General features: G+C 33.9%; 1 protein-coding gene and 1 long non-coding RNA gene across 3 annotated transcripts in view; both read right to left on the bottom strand.

Annotated features, from left to right (window-relative positions):
* LOC115980154 (TMV resistance protein N-like) overlaps nt 1-15,156 on the bottom strand; it is a 103,213-nt gene that overhangs the window by 43,543 nt on the left and 44,514 nt on the right. The window lies entirely within an intron of this gene.
* Nucleotides 5,965-11,578, bottom strand: LOC115979950. Of its 2 annotated transcripts, XR_004089247.1 has the most exons (4): nt 11,125-11,578; nt 8,039-8,394; nt 6,384-6,427; nt 5,965-6,194 (listed from the first exon to the last, which is right to left on the bottom strand). It is a non-coding gene; the product is annotated as an uncharacterized LOC115979950 (long non-coding RNA). The 2 variants fall into 2 exon arrangements; XR_004089246.1 differs by lacking the exon at nt 8,039-8,394.

Here is a 15,156-nt window from a genome sequence, read left to right as displayed (position 1 = left end):
AATGGAAAACAGGTTGATAGTGATATGAATTTGAGAAGAATACTGTGATTTTGTTTAAATGCCCATTATTCCATATCTTAGTTTTTATGCTCAAGTGGTCCTTTTGTTTTTATAGCACCAACTTGACCCTTAAATACTTGCCCTTGACCAATCATTTACTCCCTTTCTAGGCATAAAGAGAGAGAGAGATTTAGAACTACACACTATTTCACAACTTTTTATTACAATTTTAACGTGAGGAGTAAATGTCTATTACTTATATATGGATCTATTATTTTTTCTTCACCACACACTCTTTCACATTACAATTGTGGCAAATAAATTATAATCCTAGATTTTATCTAGCAATAATAAATATTTTTAACTATCTAGGCCATAGTAGATAACAAAGTTAGGTTATTTTCTAAAGTTCTCTCTCTCTCTCTCTCTCTCTCTCTCAGAGCATAGTTCAAACAAATATCTCAAGGCAGGCAAAATTGTCATTTCAGAGACAGTGAGATATTTTTTGTTTATTTATTACTATTATCATTACAGTACGGACACACAGCATCTTAAAACTATTCCAAATGGATCTTATATAGACATGCACTAGAGTCAAAAACACACAGAATTAAAAAGTGTTTGGACCCTTCTTTTGCAACCAAATTATTATTGTTATTTGTTCTTCTTAAAAGCCTCGCCAGTGAAGGAAATGCTGTCATTAAACCCTTCCTTTGCCTGTAAAAGATGCTTGGATGGTGACAAAAAGACCCCCCCTCTACAGGGCACAACCCCTAAAAAAAATCTATCATGCTTATGTGCTTTATTGTGTTTGTGCATGGGTTTGCTCAGAAATTGGCTTTTGCTATCGCCAAACATTGACTAATCAACTTCTTTATTCATTTGCATTTGTTGGAATTATAAGTAAATAGTTATATTGAACTCTTTAATGGTTCAAATTTTGAGGGCTAAAATCCAATTCTTTGGCAGCCATATTAAATTCATCGAACATTCGAATCCTTTAAAGGCAATCTCTAGTGGAGTGATTGTATATTTCACCATTAAAACATGCTCTTTTTGAATTTAAACCAAACCACTTTCATGGTGTTAGAGCTCAAAATGAAGTTTAAGATTTGGATTTATGTTAATCAATGCCTAACTTGGTACAACTAGTCCTCAACACAACACAAGATGTCAAGAACTGTAACTATTTTCATGTAGTATATATATCTAGAGCTACAATTAAGGTAGAGATATTTGCCATTGGGATTGTTGATTAAGTCTGATGATGATTTTACCTGATGTCAGACAGTCAGAGTCAAAGTTTCTAAGGAATATTATCTGCATGGGAATGAAGACACGGTAAATTTTGTCACAGTTAAAGCAGAATTGCATGCCGAAAAAGGATAAATAAAACACTCTGGATAAAACAGAACAATAAAAGTAGATGGAAATTGTTGTCTTCACTCTCTTGAGCACAAACATATAATTTTAGTCCGTAGAAATTTATGCACAAACCTCGGAGGAAGATTCAGATGATATATATATATACATATGGGATTTACTATATATTATTCTTCATGAGAATCACGTGCATAAGCATGCATTTTTTTACAGATTTACTAATTTATTTCTTTGTCCAAAGCTAGTTAAAGTATAGTTACATCTTAAAAAAAAAAATTAAAAATTAAAAATTGTACATAAGCATTTTTTTTATTAAAAAAAAAAATCGCATTTGCTGAATTTTTTTGTTAAAAGTATGTTGAAGTATATTTGTACTTTTAAAAAGTATTAAAAACAATTAAAGATTTTAAAAAATGTAAATAAAAAAAATTAAAAAAAAATAAAAACCTAATCTCAAGCACACACTAAATTAAAGTATAAACTTCAGTAATAAGTCATAACCCATGTCCTAACTTCTAAGATTTTTTTTTTTTTCATGAGAAGTGTTATTTACACCTCATTAGTAGTTGCTTCTACACTACCCTTTTCTCAAACTACTCAACCTATGAAAAAGAACGACATAGAATTCTAAAAAAATATTAGTTGCTTATACACTACCTATACTTATTCAGGCCACTCAACCTGCAGTGAAAAAGAAAAGATAAGGAAGCAACCCAACCAATTAATAGTTTGGAAATGACACTACAACACCAGTATTTGTTGTTGTTGGTGGTGTTGTTGTTTTCAGCATTGTTGTCGTATGTGATTGTGAAAGTAGGGGCTGAAGAAGAGGAATGGTAGAGAAAATATGATAATAATAAATATAAGATCTAATGCTTTGCTTGCTGCTGCTGCGCTACTATTGACTGTCCCCTATGGCTCTTCTTGACTGTCAGTTGTACCTTCTTCAGCCCCACCTCATGATCATGATCATGCAAAGCAACAAGCAAATATTAATTGCTTATTAGGTACATTTTGTTCACACATGTGCAGGTGCATGCGCAATTTCACTTGTACTTTGCCATGTTCCTCTGTGTCTACTTATTCTTTATTTTACATTGATATGATCTAACTAAGTTCATCTTGCTCCTAAAAGACTCCTTCACATGTACATAACAAAAATAAATTGAAATAAGATTTCCTTTTTTTTTTTTTTTTGTTAATAATGTTAGATATTTACATAAAGAGAAGTGCTACGTTTACAATATTTTCCCAATAAATCTTAGTTGGTAGGTTGTTACGAGTTTTTAATTTGAATCTACCATTGAAATTACTTTGTTGCCCACTAGAAATAGCAAGTAACAACTTGTTAATTAAGATTTGTTGTAAAAATATTGTGGACATGACATTTTTATTACATAAAAAATAGTATAAGAATAAAAGGATAGGGAGTGTTCACAAGACAGTTAGGTTTAGGTTTAAGCCGATTCATCTTTTGGGTTTAAAAATAGTACACAAAGTGAAATAGCGGCAACATGGAAAGCTAGTAGTGGGAAAAGCTCAATAGTCAAGTTTCAATATGGAAAATCTGATACTCGACCCAATAAAATCAGGTGTTATTTGTTTTGATTCGTTACTAACCAATAACCATCACAAATGTCAAAATCGATTGAACCTATCGACTATGGTTACACGGGTGAGTTGGGTCCTTTAGGCGTTTACTCACACCTCTAAGTAGAATCAATGTGGTTCAGCCATAAAACATATGTCCACAATTCCAAAAATCAAAAGACTAAATCCTTTGTTTACTTAGTTTATAACATGTTAGAATGGATGCTATATTTGGAGAGGACCAGGTTTGTCTCCGACTACAAATTAATTTCACATTTTGGATTAGTATTACAAGTTGATAATATTGATTTATTCAAATCTAGAAATTACTCATGTTAATATGGAAAGTGATTACTTTCCATTATTCTCTCTCAAGATGTGTACGAAATCTTTGATGAAGAGCACGACTTCATTTCAAATTCAAAAGATTAAAAAAATTGTCCTCCTAACAATTACAACAACGCCTTTACAATAGCAATCCCTCAATGAAAAATCCACAGGAATTACTTCCCTCAAGATGTCACTATAGCAATAGTGCAATGAACTCTTTTGTTAAGACGCAAGACTTAATGAGCATTAAAATTTCCATTGAATATATGAAAAATAAAATAAGGATGTAGATAATGAAAAGGATCAATAGTGCAATCCATGTTTTACTAATGTTAATATTACTTTCCATCAAATAAAAGGATCAATGTAAGGTAGCTCCTTCATAGTTTTTAATACTAACATTTTCTCTAGTTTCCAAATTCATGGCCTAGTTCTTAAGGTCTTCACATGGATTGGTCTTGAGTGGTTTAAGCGGTGCTAAGGTCATGTTAGGTCTTAACCCACTTGAGGGAAAAATTATCTTATGTGTCTGTCTTATGGAGCGTGCCTCTCACAGACATGTGACATGCTTATAGGTGGCATGTTCCATAGGACAGATACACAAGATTCTAGCTCCATTTGAGGGGGCACCATATGCTTGTGAGAGGTACGCTCCATGTGACAGACACACAAGATATCAGCTCCATTTGAGGGAGCACTCACATGTCTGTGGAAGGTATGCTCCATAATACGGACACACAAGATACCAACTTTACTTGAAGGAACACCCACATACTTGCGAGAGGTACACTCCATAAGACGGATACACAAATATCAACTCCACTTGAAGGGCACCCACACGTTTGTGAGAGACCCACTCCATAGGACGGGTACCCAAGATACCAACTCCACATGAGAAGCCTTTTACAGCTCCCTCATTCATTCATGCCCGTGAAACATTGATTTCAGACACAGGTTACTTACTAGGCTCACGCTCATGTAGGGTCACCACTGCTAGTCCCATCTCACTCTTCTTTATTAAGGAGAAAAGACAAGAGTGAAAGACAAAATATGCTGAAAATTTTCATTCTCTTCTATACATTAGTTTAGAATCAATGAGGTAAAAATAAAATACAGGAGGGTCACAACAATGGTGGAGTGACTGGAGTGAGATGTAAAATCATGTTTTATTATTGTCTGTCAAAGAGTTGCTGCATATTGAAGTCTGAAAATTGGGTGGTGACTTTTGTTCACAAATCACAGGCACAGGCACAGCTGGTCTTAAAGGACTGAACGAGCTCAGTTGGGTCCCCCCTCAAAGGGTCATGTATCCTCTAAATTGAGGGACAATCACACAAAGGCTGAAGGACCAGTCTTTCATAAACTAAACTTGGTCAAGCAAAGATAAGAGTTGGGACCCCAACATTAAGGTCAGGGAGACCCTAGCTGCTATTATAATAAGCTCAGGACACAGGCTCCTTTATGTTGGATGGGATGGTTGTTGGTGACAGCTAAAGTGAATTATTAGATTGTTAATGTTAGGGGACAAAAAATGGTCCAACCTTGTTAGCATACACTGCTACTACCATGAAGCCTATTGCAACATACATACATACATATATATATATATATATATTTTTTTTTTTTTTTTTCTATTCATTTTTCTATTTGTTTTTCATTGAGTTGGACTGGCAATCTTCCTCGTAGCAGTGAAAGTGAGCTAGATAATCACCATGCCAATAAAAAAAATGCTGGTACTACAGTAGTAACATGAAAATCGAGGTGATTACTTTTCATCTGTAAAGAACTAACTCAGCAAGATTCAAATCCTCAGCAATAAGTATAGTCAGTGATTCTTTTGCACTTTTGGACACTATATAAGACTGGAGACCACACTTTTGTTCCCTTTTCCCATGGCACCCACAATTTTCACATCCACTTTTGGACATTCCAAGCCACTTTTCCCCGTTACTTGTGTAGCAAATATTCCCCCCCGGCCTCCCCCTTAACAAGCTCTAGAGAGAGAGAGAGAGAGAGAGAGAGAGTGATTCATGATATAGTTTAATTAGTGTAGTTAAGGATATTAGCTTTATTATTTGTGAGGTTATTTATAACCATCCATCCTAACAATAGGCATTTGTAATATGCAGAAATTACAAAATTTTATAATCAACATCCTATTTCAAGATTAAGTTGCAATATCCACTCCATCATCCAAATTGGAAATGAGTTACATTTGTAAATAAAATATTATCTAATTAAGGTACTAATTACAAAATTATGCACATTACAAATATCCTAAAAGTTTAGGATGGATAACCATCCACTAATCTATTAATTTATGGATTGATTTCGATGGTACAGTGTGAATTGCAAATTAATTTTGAATTAGGATGTTGATTGCAGAAATTTATCGTTTAGATACACAATGCAAACATCCCCATTGTTAAAGTTGAATAATTGTAATTAACTCTTATTATTATTACATGATGAAAATTTCCTCCTCCTAATTACCCTAAACAAAAATACATATTAAAGATAAAATCTTCCCTAAACAAAATGCAATTTAAACAGAAAGGTGTAAACTTTTCCTGCTATTAGAATAAAAAACCTCTATAAAAGGGTAGTAAAAGAAAGATTTCTTTTTATTTTTCTTTTTTCTGGTATGTAACTCACCCAATGTTAAGAAAACTGTATCAGATTTTCAAAGAGATAAACCAAGGAAAGATTCTGTAAATTCCATACAGAGAGAACTTGATCTCCAACTATGGACAACTTCTTACATGAGCAGTTATAGCTGTTTACCAAATTGGGACTGTGCTTCAAAAGCTGTATGAGTGATAACAACCCATGAGTCCTGTGGATTTTTCACCAGTGCAAAGAAATTGGTAATTTCCTATCTTAGGATGATGCTGAAAAGTGAAAACAGAAATAACATTACATGAGGCAAAGATATTTCTTGGGTAAAAAAGAGAAAACTAGAACATGTGAAAGGTGATTTTTTTTAACTTTTAAAGAGGGGGGGGGGGGGTGAACAGAGAAGAATATTAAAGACAGGTCATCAAAATCCAATATAAACAAAAACATTTCTGAATTCTTACCTTTACTAATTTTATTTTTTTTGCTCCTGGGCTGGCCACTTACACTGAAAATGCAAAAACTACTGTTCAACATTGGAAGAGAGAGAAATTCAAACCAAAACAAAACCAAGTGGAGCTATTTGCAACAAAACTAAACTCAAGCAGCTTAACTTTGGAAACTTATCGTAGAACAGTTCTAATGAAATATTAGATACTAAAGAAAGATCATTATAGTCTTTTCCTTTAATTATTTTCCACCTTTAAGTCTTGCATCAGAAAATATTCACTAGTAAAAAATAAAAAACCTCAGCCAACTTATTGAACAAGCTGGTTTAAGGACTACAGGAACATATTCCAGATTACATCACGTTCTGTGCAAAGCATGAAAGCAAAGTCCCAAAAAATAATAATTACATTTGCCTAGTACATGCTTGGATGCTCCTTTCCATGACATAATTTGTATTGCAATTAAGATGGCCATGACTGGAATAATGTTTATCAGATCTACACAAGATTTTCTTGATTTCCATTCATATATCACCTACTATTGTCCTTTCCCTGGTATTGTCAATAACTAGGATGCACAAGATGTACTAGTAGGGCAACTGAAGGCCCAATTGAGTTTCTGGACCAGACACCTGTATCTCAATAAGCAGCTGCTACTACAGCAAGCATTTTCACACCAGACAGACCCAGTTGGTTAAATCATCAACAGACTAAGTGATGGGTTGCTTCAATTAAACCAATTCCAAGACTGAACCTTAAACTATCTGAGATGTTCTTGAAATTTATCACTTCAACAACCAAGTACTTACTTTTCATAAGTAAAAAGGTTACATTAATAACAAAAAATCGAGTCACCCAAGTATACAGGAAGCATACGACTGGGGACCATACAATCAAACATTGAAATTACATAGATCTATCAAATCGGAAATCAAACAAAGAGAATGACTCCATAAAATAGACATCCAATCCAACAAAGTTCAAAAAAAAAAAATAATAATAATAATAATAATCAGGAATAGTTCTCTCTGTAGTTATTCACTTATTCCTCTCTCTCTAGAGACACCACATCAAGCAATGGGGGTAGCCATCCCCATTCCTATGACGCCCAACTTTGACAACCAAGTACTTTTTTTGACCTTGCCCATAATTGCCAACTGATAGCACTACTGATATCCTTTACAGCATCATCTAGGACCTAGACTAGTTCCTAGATAAAATAGTTTGCATTATTACCGGTATGCATTAAATTCTCAACTGATTTTTCACAAAAAAGACCCATCTAGTCAGCTGTACAGTCTACCCAATGGTCAGATCCTTCATTGGATTCTTGCATTCCTATCTAAGTAGTTCATGGACCAACATAACATAGACATCAAGGAATCCAAGAAATACATGGACCAACCATTCATCTTTACTTCTACCTAAAAGAAAAAGAAGCTATTCTCTGATTTTGCAGGGCCAACAAAGAGAAGCATACTCATCACCAATTAAAAACAGGTCAAAGAGCCCACCACACTGGCCCAATTAGAAACCATAATGAATAGTGAATAGCATATTATTTACCATAGCTAATCACCTATTCTCCAGGAATTTTATTTCAAAAAAGGAAGAATGAAAAAAAATGTCAGTCATCATTTATATGTGTATGACGAACCCTTTACCAATACCTTAGATTTACTCTCACTTGAAAATGGCCCTCATTATTCTTCTCCAGGACAGCTTGAGTTATCTGAGCATGAGGAAACATGGTTGGCAAAGGCTGATTAGGTTGCACAGCAGTTGAGAGAGGTGGCAAGCCATGTTTCCTCAAAGATAACAAGTGGGAAGATGTCTTCTCTTGGTAAGGGCTTCTATAGGTTATCCATTTCAAAGAAGCCTAAATCAATGCCAGCCCCTGAAGGCTGATAGAAATTCCAGCTTAGAGCTTTCTGGAAAGGGATTTTCCTATGCATATATATTTCAAGGTATACTGAAGTGAATGTGCAGTTGGCCAATTCAGTGGCAAAGTAAAAATATGGTGATACTGCCATCAAAAGCAAGGGGGAAGAAGGAATGAAAAAAATGTCAGTCATCATTTATATAAGTATGATGAACTAAAAGATCCCAGATGTAAATAAATGAGGAAAAGAAATATAACAAGAAATCAACAAAACTCAAAATTTAAGTCAATACACTGCAGTTAAATTGTCCAGCCACAACTAAAAAAATGAATGTATATTTGTTTGTAGTCTTCAAAAGTTCAATTATTGTTCAAACTAACCAACTTCTATCAAGATAGTGATTGACAGCAGGAAGCAAATATGCAGTTAAAGTTCATACCCAACAATTTAAATTTCAAAAATCAACTCAAGTTACTCACTTGTAGCCCCAAAAAATTTACATATATATCATTCTTTCAAACCAATCACAGATATTCTAATTCATAATCATCAGCCATTTAAAATTGCACAGAAGAACCTCAAACTAACCATAGAGAACAGTAAAAAATGTTAAATAGACAAATGGTCAAATTCCAAAATCCAATGGATCATCAATTTGAAAGTCATTAAATTACCTTGGACACCAATTGATTAGGGAAAAAAAAAAAACCTAAAAAGTAATGTTATCACAGAACAATGCAAAGAAAATAGTTTTAAATAAAAATGTTTCTAAAGATTTCCTAACCAGAGTGGGAAATGCTAAGGAAGAAAAAGAAGCAGACACTTGACCTTCAAAATAAATGAAAAAATTCATATAAGAGTTTGCACGCAGAAATTGTTTCAATAGGACTTCAAAGATAGCCACTTCTTATCAAGAAATTGGTAGGGTATCTACACAACTTATATCTTTCTATGACTATAAGAATCTAAACTGATGTTTCATTACCAGAAAGCTAAACTGTATGAACTTTAATGATCTCTACCTAACTTTCAGTTCTTTCAATTTCCCATCTCATCCCGTAGTTAGCTTCATCTTAATTCTGGATTGTAAAATGAGCTAAAGAATTATCTCCCAACAGTAGTCCCCCTGCAACCTAAACTCTTTTCTCTTTTTCTTTTTTCTTCCATGTCCACATATTCAATAGAAATAAGCATGCCGCACTCAAAATTTTCAAACAAAATCTTTAGGATAGCAACCAAGAATAACACAAATGTATTATGCATGGGAGAAAAATGCATGCCAGAGGAGTAAGCAAGATGCTAAATGACCCATCTTTGGCCAATGATAATATTTTGTATCAATTCTATTCTCATAAGTATCTCTATCTCCCAATATAGTTTGAGGAAACATCCTAAACCATTAAATTCACTTAGTAGTAGCCAGGTTCTGTCAACCAATTAACCTGATTTTTTTATAAGTGGAAAAAAATTATTTGGGATAGAGGAGATACCTCATGTACACAGGATGTGTACACAATATTCTCCTAAAATACTACATTATCATAGAATTATATTTGCAAAGAACCAACTAACCTGATTATAAATGAATAATAAAAAATTCTAAAGTAACATAAATGGACAAGCCATATAGGAAATGAGAATGATCTTTACCTGACTAATCTTGTTCTAAGCTCACTTGAAATAGCAACATTGGCAGACTAACAGTCATTGAATTTTGGCCTATCTAATAGCTCTCCAATTACCCAAAAGAGTATATATGGATCACCTAAACACACGAAACTATGATTTCTATCAATTCAAAATTCAAAAGGCATTAACCTCTATATTTTGATAGGTAAGAATAATTTTGTTAAAATGAGACTACTTCGTGAAAAGAGACACAAGGTAGCCTAAAGAATTACAAATGGAAAAAGGAAATAACCTCTATGACACAATCAAATGTGAATATATCATTTTTTTTTTTTTTTATCCCCCAAGGATTTGTTTGCTTCTTCCAACAAACCAGAACAATGACCTCAAAGAATTTTTCATGCTCCTTGCAAAAAAATGGTGCAAGTTAGAAATTACATCCAATTTATATGCATGCTATTACAAAAGTAGTAAACCATAATTCTATTCGTTTCTTCCCCAAATTTCTAATTGGTAATGGACGTCTATCAAAGAGCATTGCAAATCTGTCCCCCTCCCAACTGAAAAAATAAAAATAAAAATAAAAAATACCATGCACCAGTTATTGTTCTAGGAATTTAGCAACTCTGCAATAGACTAGCAACTCAACAAGTTTGCATTTATGAATAGCCCCCAACTTTTAAGAGAAATTATCTCATTTTATGCTTCTTTCTAAACACCCTAAAAATTGGTGTAATCGGTACACACCCATCAAAAAAAAAAACACTTTCTTTTTTAAGAAGTTCAGAATTTCAGCCACAGATTGTTACCTGAGATTGAACCTAGGCAATGAGTGGGAATAAATGACAACAATCCCAATTCCATTGTTTAGTTGTTCTATAAACCAATTAAAGCATACCCAAAAAAAGACATAAAATTAAATTACCAAATAAATTCAAGTTCTTAATTACATAATAACCAATCCTAATCTTTTCCAACCACTAAACCCACAAAAAACCCAGCAACTCTTCACTTAGTAAACACACTTTACAATACACATGAATGAAATCCCTTGTATCCAAACAAACAAAGAACAGCTCAATAGCTACATTGAAACCAAACCAAACACTCACATTAAAGTGACCAACCATTTCATCAATGCAACTAAAATTTCTCATTACACAAAAACTACAAAGCACAAAAGTACAAGACATACACAGTGGCACAACATAAAGAAGCAATCTTGAAGAAAAAAGAGCATGCACCTGACATCAACAAGAGGATTAAAAGTGAGAGAAACCGAATGGGGAATCCGGGTCATTGTCATTCTCATCCACCACGACCCTTATGGTATTTTTGTGCAAGTTTTACGTGACTGTAGATCTTCTCGGTTATTGCAGTCAGATACAGGTATGGTGGCATTGGTGGCGTAGGATAAGAGGGGTTGGTGGTGGAGGCGGAGGTGGGTGGTGGTGGTGGTGGTGTTGGACACGGTGGAGGATGAGAAAAGGTGTGACCTTTGTGGGGTTGATGCTAAATAAGAAGAAGAAAAGGGTGCTGTTGTAGAGAAAGAAGAATAGGGAGTTGGGTTATGTGAAGGAGAGAGACACAGAGAGGGAGGTGGGTTTTGATCTTTGTTGGTTTTGATGACGGTGGGTTGGTACTGGTAATGATAGTTTCTTCTTCTTTAGAATGAAGTGACTTCTCTTTTTCTTGTATCAAAAAAAGAGAAGAAGTGACCTGTGAGCTAATCTAACCAAAATAAAGAAAATAGAATTTAGAAGTAGCAATTAGAGAGTTTGTGTTTAGTTAATTTTACAATTGGTAATTTGAGTAGGGAAAATTTGGGTAGACACTCGTTTTTGTAGATTTTGTATATATTCTCTTTCAAATCATGTTTTGAAATTGCACATTTCATCACTTCGATTGAAATCGTATTCTCAAGAGTGTCCAATAACAAATGTATAATAATCATTACTCATTTGAGAATGTGTTTGTGTTTATACCTTTTTATGGGATGGTTGAAATTCAAAACTCATAAGTGGGAGCTATATATGTGTGAATAACAATAGTACTAACTTATAATTTCCAAAAGATAAAAAGAAGCTTTGAATTGGTTTTGGAAGTGGGCTCTTTTTTAACCTGAAGTGTCCATTTCCTGTTTTCTATTTACGGTTCAAGATATCAATTGATTTTTATTACAAGTCAAAAGTCTTATAATTCTATTGGTATTTTAAATAATTTCTAATGGAAACTTCCAAGGTTCAAATCTCATCTTTTTTATTATTGTAACTAGCAAATTATCATAAAAGAATATAATTTTTTTTAGTGTAAATGATATTTGAATCTAGGTTTCTTTTCGAATACATTAGACTATAAATTAGGCCAACTGAAACCCACGTGGAATAGGAGACCATACAAATTTAAAATAATCTTAATGATTTTGAATGAGTTTGAGTTTTTAGATTGAATATCATTAGTGTAATAGTCAATTTCTTAAAAGATTATGGCGATACAAGCCTTGAACGTCAAGAGTTGAGACTTGAGACTATACCACTCAAACTTGGGGATTGGGGGTTTAGATAAGATGATCATAAAAATAGTAAACACCTTCACTCTTCCTGAATTTAGTATAGTTTTGAGTTTTTAATTTCCTTTTTATTTCAATTCAATTCACAATTAGCAAAATCCTAAAACCCCATATCCATCCAACTTTTTTTTCTTCTATTTTTTTGATAAACGGTCAAATAAAACAAGAGGAGAAACAAATAGTCGAAAACTTTAGGGCCTGTTTGGTTTGGTGCTAACTCAATTTTCATATCTCAACACTCAAATCTCATCACTGAAATTCATTACTCAATTCTATTATCTCTAACTCAATTTTCCCATAACTTTATTGGTAGTGTGTTTGGCTAGAAATTCTTAGTGGTATTTCAATTCAAAAACTCAATTTTAAGTAAAGTTATGGGACCCATAAAAATTAATGCTCAACAAAATGCATCCTCTCCACTTCACATCTTCATCTCTTTAAACAAAACCCAACGGCTACAACTTGAAGATAAAAGAAGAATGCAAAGTGAAAAAAAATAAAAAATAAAAATAAAAGCTTTGATCTCATAAAATAAACCTAGAAAATGAAGCCAAAAGATCTCAGTTTTAAGGGTTTGGTGTTGATATTTGAAACTTTGATCTCATGTCATAAACCCAATAAGTAGCACAAACATCACAAACCCATAAAATACCAAAAAAAAAAAAAAAAACTAAAATAATCTAGTCCGAAAATCAAAGCCAAAAATGCCCAGAAAAGACTATAACAACCCATCAAGAAAAAAGAATGAAAAAAAAAATGGTGTGAAGGAAGAAAGAAAAAAATCGGTGTGAGGAAACAAAGAAAGAGAAGAGAAGAGAAGAATGGCGATGGAGTGAAGAAGGAATAAAGAAAAATAATAAAAAATAAAAAAAAATAAAAAATAGAAAGAAAGGGAGAACTGTGTGACCTGAAGAAGAAATGAAGAAAGAAAGAAAATTAATGTGACAAGACTTTAGGTGGGTCCCATTATTTTTATGTATTTACTAAAATGCCATATAACTCATAACTTGGAAATGTGAAAACATCAAAATTGTGTTTTCAGTTTCCATAATCCAAATTCAAAATTTTGATTTTTTGAGTGATGGAAACAAACATCCAAAATCCAAACATTGCATCATTTATAGGACCCATGAGTTTTAGATGATGGATCATGAAAATTGAGTGATATCACTCAGTTTTTGGACTATCCAAATAAGCCCTTGGATTTTGCAAAACTGAGTTAGCAAAATTGAGTTTTGTTAACTCATAACTCAAAATTCGTGGGGCCCACATAAGGAAACATTGTTTGGATGATTTTTTGTTTGCTTACTCAGTTTACAAAACTGAGTTTTTTGAGTTTTGAGTTACCAATTTCAAAAACACCAGAAGCTTGTTTTCAAGTTATGAGTTTATTAACTCAGTGGCAATTTTCGTAATTTTTTTTCCAATGAGTCCCACAGCAGTGTGTAGTTACATCACTGCAGACCCACAGAAGCTCTAACGGATATTTTGGCTTAACTTTCCTAACTACCCAAGCTTACTTTCTTCATCTCACTTTCCCTTTTCCTTCTTCCAAACCCACAATAACTAAAGCAGAGCTCCAGTTTCGCCGATCAGCACCTTCAGCCCGAGACAAGCATTCACAGCTCCGTTCACCAATTTTTGTTTCCGGTGAGACCTAAATTCAGCCCCTGCATCTGTTTACATGCCCGAAGCTGCTGGGTTTTATTTTGATATTTTTTGTTTTTTTCTTGTTCCTCCATTTTTTGTGTTGTGTTTATTGAGACCTTGGCTCACTTGGTTGTAACTTGGTTTGCAGCGGTTCACACCTTGCATTTTCGTAATTTTTTTTCCAATGAGTCCCACAGCAGTGTGTAGTTACATCACTGCAGACCCACAGAAGCTCTAACGGATATTTTGGCTTAACTTTCCTAACTACCCAAGCTTACTTTCTTCATTTCACTTTCCCTTTTCCTTCTTCCAAACCCACAATAACTGAAGCAGAGCTCCAGTTTCGCCGATCAGCACCTTCTGCCCGAGACAAGCATTCACAGCTCCGTTCACCAATTTTTGTTTCCGGTGAGACCTAAATTCAGCCCCTGCATCTGTTTACATGCCCGAAGCTGCTGGGTTTTATTTTGATATTTTTTGTTTTTTTCTTGTTCCTCCATTTTTTGTGTTGTGTTTATTGAGACCTTGGCTCACTTGGTTGTAACTTGGTTTGCAGCGGTTCACACCTTGCATTTTTGTGTTGTGTTTACTGAGACCTTAGCTCACTTGGCTATAACTTCGTTTGCATCGGTTCGCGCCTTGCATCGGTTTTCATTTTTTTTTTTTTGGTGTTGATACACACACAAACAAAAGAAAACTCAAGAGAAACATCAAAATAGAGAGAGAGAGAGAGAGAACTGGCCTACAATATACGTGGGTGTGAACTGTAAATGGATGGCCAAGATAAATTGCAACGGTTTCCATCTCAATCCTCTTAGATCTCCCACTTTCTTGCACAAATCCAACGCATGCTTCATCAATTTAAGAAAGTATACCTTTTCTTCCTCCCACTTATTGCTGAGTGGCCCACCAATTGTGAATGTGATAAAATATTTACTCAAGATAGAATATATTTTTCCCATCGGCTGTATTTTTCCTCCGGGAATACAGCTTTGTTGGGGAAAGGGGAAATGAGAAAAGAGAAAAAATGGAGATGAAACCTTCCGCAGGTAGGCTA

Source organism: Quercus lobata, chromosome 3 (genome assembly GCF_001633185.2).
Source record: "Quercus lobata isolate SW786 chromosome 3, ValleyOak3.0 Primary Assembly, whole genome shotgun sequence".
Lineage (NCBI taxonomy): Eukaryota > Viridiplantae > Streptophyta > Magnoliopsida > Fagales > Fagaceae > Quercus > Quercus lobata.
The sequence above is the reverse complement of the archived record's forward strand: the minus strand, read 5'-3'. Positions and strand labels throughout refer to the sequence as shown.